This window comes from Callorhinus ursinus, unplaced genomic scaffold (genome assembly GCF_003265705.2).
Source record: "Callorhinus ursinus isolate GAN/ISIS: 27379988/994484 unplaced genomic scaffold, GSC_fseal_2.0 scaffold4, whole genome shotgun sequence".
Lineage (NCBI taxonomy): Eukaryota > Metazoa > Chordata > Mammalia > Carnivora > Otariidae > Callorhinus > Callorhinus ursinus.
The window spans coordinates 68,745,649-68,752,270 of record NW_027397066.1 but is presented as its reverse complement, the minus strand read 5'-3'; the positions used below and the strand labels follow the sequence as shown (position 1 = coordinate 68,752,270).

The following is a 6,622-nucleotide window of genomic DNA, read 5'->3' as shown; positions in this document are numbered from 1 at the left end:
CTATCTGTTTAGAAACTGGATCACTCATATAGAGCTGATGAAATCAGAGAATGATATAGCCATTCTAGAAAACAGTTTGCCCGTTTCTTATAAAACTAAACACTCAACTACTATACAACCCAACAATTGTACTCCTGGGCCTTTATCCCAGAGAAAGGAAATTTTACATTCACACAAAAACCTGTACATGAATGTACCTAGCAGCTTTAACCATAATGGGCAAAAACTGGCATCAGTCAAGATGTCCTTCAACAGGTGAAAGGTTAAACAGATTGCAGTACATCCATATCATGGGATACTACAGCAATTAAAAAGAAGAAGAAGAAGCTATTCATACACACAACAACCTGGAGGAATCTCCAGAGAATTATACTGTGTGAAAAAAGCCAATTTCAAAATCCAACTATGATATGTACGGTTCCAACTACATAACGTTCTGGAAAAGGCAGGACTATGGACACAGTAAAAAGACCCATGGTTGTAGGGGTTGAGGGGAGGAAGGACTGACCAGGCAGAGCACAGAGGGTTTTTGGACAGTGAAACTATTTTGCGTGATAATGTAATGGTAGGTATATGTTATTATATGTTTGTGCAAACCCATGGAATGTACAACACCAAAAGGGAACCTGATATAAAATATCTAAACCGTGGACTTTGGGTGATAATGATGTGCCAACTGCAGGTTCATCAGTTGTAATATATGCACTATTCGGGGCGGGGCGGGGGAGAAAGGCTATGTACGTGTTAGAGCAGGAGGATATGGGAACTCTCTGTACTTTCTGCTCTCCTTTGCTGTGAATTGAAAACTGCTCTAAAAAATCAAGTCCAGGGGCGCCTGGGTGGTTCAGTTGGTTAAGCATCTGCCCTCGGCTCAGGTCATGATCCCAGGGTCCTAGGATCGAGCCCCGCATTGGGCTCCCTGCTCAGCCAGGAGCCTGCTTCTGCCCTCTCCCTCTGCCTGCCACTCCCCCTGCTTGTGTTTTTCTCTCTGTGTCAAATAAACAAATAAAATACTTAAAAATAAATAAATAAAGTCAGTCCATTTTTTAAAAAAGATTACCTCAGGCATGATTCTATTTATATAACTTTATTGACATGGCAAAATGTAGCAATAGGAAACAGATTAGTGGCTGTTTAAGGAAAATGTGGGAGCAGGAGGAAGGTAGGTGTGACTATAAAAGGAGAGCCCGGGAGATCCTTACGGTATCAGACCTGTTCGGTGTCTTGACCGCAGTGGTGGATACCTGAGCCTCAAAGATGATAAAACTGCATAGAACCTAATATACACACATGCATACAATATGCACACATACACACATGCATGAAAGTACAAGTAAAACTGGGGAAATACGAATAAAATTTGTTGGATTGCATCCATGTCAATATCCTGGTCGTTTTCACACAACAGTTGTTACCACTGGGGGAAATCAAGCAAAGGGTACAAGAGATCACTCTGTATTATATATTACAGTGGTACGTGAATTATAATTATTTCCGTTTTAAAACTGAACTTCCTTTCCAGCAGGTTTTAAGGATGTCCTAGAAACCTGCCATAGCCTTCTTAATTTTGCCATGTATAGCCAAGGTTCACTCTTCAGCTACGGTCATCAGCAAACGAACATGACATGCTTCCTCTCTTTAAGAACTGAAAGCTATTCTAGCCTTAGAAATTCCCCAGTGTGCTGGCACTGGGGGCTTGTCTCACCCGGCCTGTGAGGTCACGCAGCCCTACCTTCCAGAGATTAAAGGAACCTCGGTGCATGGAGTCAGGCCCCCACAGTGTTTAGTAGCTCACAGGCTTTGTCGATGTCACTGAAACGTCTGTGAAAATGATCTGCTCAGTTGGATTTAAACAGCAACCTACTGGCCCGGGGGGAAAGAAATTTATGCCATGGAAAATTATATTGTAAAGATGCAGCCAGCCACCAACAAAAATATTATGGCAGCAGGCAGGGGGCAATGAGAATTGGAAAGACCTGCAAAGAGAATTTCTTCCTCTTCAGCAACCATCAGGGTATACTTTGGCATTCTCTCCAAAATAGAGAAAATCAAACTAGATGCCTGTAAGCTTATCACTGCTCAAAACTTAATTTCATTTGAACCATGAAATCGTATCTACTGCGTAAAGTGTAAAATGTAAAGATTTTGTTGGGTTCTAATTGATACCATCTGATAAGAAATATCAGATTTTGACACCAAGGAAGGGAAATGTTAAATATTAAATAAAGAAACATCCGAGGCGGAGTATTAAAAGACCACATACTGAGCAAGGGAGGAAAGCAGACTGGGAGACCAGTTTACTGTTTGCTTTTGATTTTTTTTTTTTCTTTTTTGCCTTTCCTTTTTCTTCCACTTTCCCTCTACCTTTTCTTCTCCTCATTGTTTATTTTGTTTCATTTTTTAAGATTCTGCACTCAACTTGATCTCCCAGTTTCTATCTAAGTAGTTCATTTCTGGGCTTCTGACATACCTAAATTTTTCTGACAGGCTCGGGAAAAGGGTGGAGGAGGAAATACAGAAATACATTTGCATTCAGGACTGAGAAGCAAGCCCCTCAGGAAAGAATGTGTCCAAAGAATATAAATAACTTGGCCAAATGACCTTAGTCACCAACAAAGATAAAGCAAAGTGTTTATCATAAGCCATTTCACCTGACCCATTCCCTCAATCCTAGTTAGGCTTAAATCAATATATATGTGACCTTTTCACTAAAACCTAAGGCATCTAAACCAAGGCAGTACTAGTTTGGTATCCGCATGACAAAACAAAACTCAACACGGGAGAGAGACACCCTCCCACCTCTGCAGGGAGGGGGGCCAGGTATGGCTGAGGGCCCACGTTTCACTGAAGGTCCCACATAGCATGGTAGTGCGTTAGGACATCCAAGGGCAGCATTGGCACTGGATGGTGGTGCCCAATGGCTGTGCCTACTAGAAAAGCTGTGGACACCAGAAGCAGCTAGGAAAAGCCTTTACATAGCAACTAAAAAGACATCTTTGTAAGATCATAGGAGACAACCCTGCAAATGTCCAGAAATGTATAGAAGAGATATAAGGGATAATAGAAGTAATGAAATAGTAGGTGGTAAAAAAATCCAGGAAAAAAAAACATAATTTACCGTAATTAATATAAGTACATTTTTACCTTTAAGTTGGTGTAGCTCAGGGAAATCCAAGTTTCATGTACATACAGTTTGCTTTCATTTAATGAAGAAAGTACTCAATTGGAATCAGTTGACCTCTGGTCTCCTCTCAGATCTACCTGAGTAGACCCTATGTATGTCTTTTTATTCTTTATAAAACTAGTTAAATATAGCTTTCCCCAATGACAAGTTTTTTTGAAGATTTTATTTATTTATTTGAGAGAAAGAGAGCATGCACATGTACATGAGCTGGGGTGGGGGGGGCAGAGGGAGAGAGAGAAGCAGGCTCCCCACTGAGCAGGGAGCCCAACATAGGGGCTCCATCCCAGGACCCTGAGATCACGACCTGAGCCAAAGGCAGACACTTAACCGACCGAGAAACCCAGGCACCCTCCAGTGACAAGTTTTTACACCAGCATATAAATACTTGTAAATAAAAATTTCAAAATACAATTTCATGTACACAACGACTGACTGTCAGCAATGAATTAAATGCAGCATATAACATACTATCCACTGCCCAATAGATGTGATCTTTTACCTCTGAGCAAGCTACCTATAACATATACTCCAAGATATAATATACAAGTTCTTCATGAAGGAACATCCAGGTCATACTTGCAACACCTTCCCATTTGTTCTGTGATTTTACCTAATATCTAATAAATTCCTTCTTCTTAAATGGAAAATTCCATGGCCACATGTGGTCATTATTTCCACATCTGAACTTCATTCTCTCAATAATATTCTTTAAACGTCAGTCCCTTCTTTGTTCTATTTCATGCCCTCTTGCTTTTGAACTATTTAATCCTTGAAGAGTTTCCTTTCATATACCTTTTCTGTCTTCCAAACTTTAACTGCATTCGTCATATTCACCTCTCATTTCCCTCTCAAGAATGAGAAACAAGGGCAAAAATGAACTACTGGGACGTCATCAAGATAAAAAGCTTTTGCACAGCAAAGGAAACAGTCAACAAAACCAAAAGACAACCAACAGAATGGGAGAAGATATTTGCAAATGACATATCAGATAAAGGGCTAGTATCCAAAATCTATAAAGAACTTATCAAACTCAACACCCAAAAAACAAATAATCCAATCAAGAAATGGGCAGAAGACATGAACAGACATTTCTCCAAAGAAGACATCCAAATGGCCAACAGACACATGAAAAAGTGCTCAACATCGCTCAGCATCAGGGAAATCCAAATCAAAGCCTCAGTGAGGGGGCGTCTGGGTGGCTCAGTTTGTTGGGAAAAAAAACCTCAATGAGATACCACCTCACACCAGTCAAAATGGCTAAAATTAACAAGTCAGGAAACGACAGATGTTGGCGAGGATATGGAGAAAGGGGAACCCTCCTACACCATTGGTGGGAATGCAAGCTGGTGCAGCCACTCTGGAAAACAGTATGGAGGTTCCTCAAAAAGTTGAAAATAGAGCTACCCTACGACCCAGCAATTACACTACTGGGATTTTACCCCAAAGATACAAATGTAGGGACCCAAAGGGGTACATGCACCCCGATGTTTATAGCAGCAATGTCCACAATAGCCAAACTATGGAAAGAGCCAAGATGTCCATCAGCAGATGAATGGATAAAGAAGATGTGGTGTATATACAATGGAATATTATACAGCCATCAAAAAAAGAATGAAATCTTGCCATTTGTAACGACATGGATGGAACTGGAGAGTATTATGCTAAGCGAAGTAAGTCAATCAGAGAAAGACATGTATCATATGAGGAATTCTTAATCTCAGGAAACAAACTGAGGGGTGCGATAGACATTGGGGAGGGTATGTGCTATGGTGAGCGCTGTGAATTGTGTAAGACTGTTGAATCACAGACCTGTACTTCTGAAACAAATAATACATTATATGTTAAAAAAGAAAAAAAGAAGATAGTAGGAAGGGAAAAATGAAGGGGGGGAAATCGGAGGGGGAGACGAACCATGAGAGACTATGGACTCTGAGAAACAAACTGAGAGTTCGAGAGGGGAGGGGGGTGGGGGGATGGGTCAGCCTGGTGATGGGTATTAAGGAGGGCACGTTCTGCATGGAGCACTGGGTGATATACACAAACAATGAATCATGGAACACTACATCAAAACCTAATGATGTAATGTATGGTGATTAACATAACAAAATAAAATTAAAAAAAAAAAAGAATGAGCACTGACCTCGTATTTTTTTAGTCTCTACAAGGATCTATGACCTAAAGATCCTTTATCATCATGGCTGTCTTTATTGATGCTTCATTACCTTTCCTGTCATATAAGGTTCAGGATCACGCACAAAGCTCCAAGTCCTTTGAAATGCTTTTATATGATATGAACCTGCGTTCCATTAGCTTTCCTGAATATTAAGATGCTACTGCTCTCATTTTGTTTCATCTCACCGGTAAGTCTTGTAACTAATATACCCTTTAAAAATGTTATTCTAACATATATTTCTTTGCAAGCCTTGGCCTAATTCTTTTCTCCATTTTTCTAAAATTATTCTGTGTGGTTTCTAATATGACATACAAGTTTTGTGCAGTGGCGGTATCATGGCCAATGAGGTTTACCTGAGGTGTGATTACTGCTAATTGAAAACTTTTCCAATATGGTGTACAACAAGTGCAATGACATTTTCTTTAGTACAAAAATCAATAGAGTAATTGTGGTCTTCTAATTAAGTCAATTTACATGAATGTTTTATCTCACCAGAATACCACTTAATGGTCTTCTACATGCTATTTGTCACAAAAGGAAAGGAAGCTGGGTGAAAGGAGATGAATGGAAAGCGTAGTATAGAATTATTCCTGCTACTGAAAGAGGAACCCAAGAACGTATATTACTGATTGTGGACTAGTTGAGTCAGCTCTTTAAGAAGAGCCTATTTTGTGGATTTTTCTGGAGGTATTTACGTGACTTGAAAGTATTTACAAAGCACACAAAAGACAAAACTTTCAACTAAACAATAACCTAAAAACTCAGAGAGCCTGTACTTTTTCTTTATCAGCTTTGGTTTTTGACATTTTGATTGACTTCATTTTGGTTTTTCTTTTATTTTACAATTCTGAGAATCGGGTAGTGAAAAAAAATGCCCAAGCACAAATTGTTCAAGGTCACATACAAGACGATTACACAACTGGAATGAGGGGTCGTAGCAGCCACGTTTACACTGCAGATATTCTTTTGCCTTATTACCTTAGAACACGCTGCAATTTTGCTTTCCCTGTTTCACATTCCAGGAAAAACGACAATTAGTGAACTCTGAGATATGCCGCTTTCTTTTTCCTTCCTCACCAATTTCCCTGAAACTAACATGCTCACATGTATCCCATCCACATCTTATCTGCAGTGTCCAGAGCAGAGGAAAAAGAAATCCTCTGGTACTGTCCCAGAAAAGAGAAATAGGCCACCCAGTATAGGTAAAAGAAGAATAAATCAGCAAGTGGTCAAAAGAGTCCATCTCCCTGCTTGCTTTCTTTTAT

General features: G+C 39.8%; 1 non-coding gene across 1 annotated transcript; it reads left to right on the top strand.

The window, feature by feature from the left end:
* Positions 1–5,670: 5,670 nt before the first annotated feature.
* On the top strand, positions 5,671–5,807 carry LOC112836182 (U4 spliceosomal RNA). The gene has a single exon (XR_012378115.1). It is a non-coding gene; the product is annotated as a U4 spliceosomal RNA (small nuclear RNA).
* The last annotated feature ends 815 nt before the right edge of the window (positions 5,808–6,622 follow it).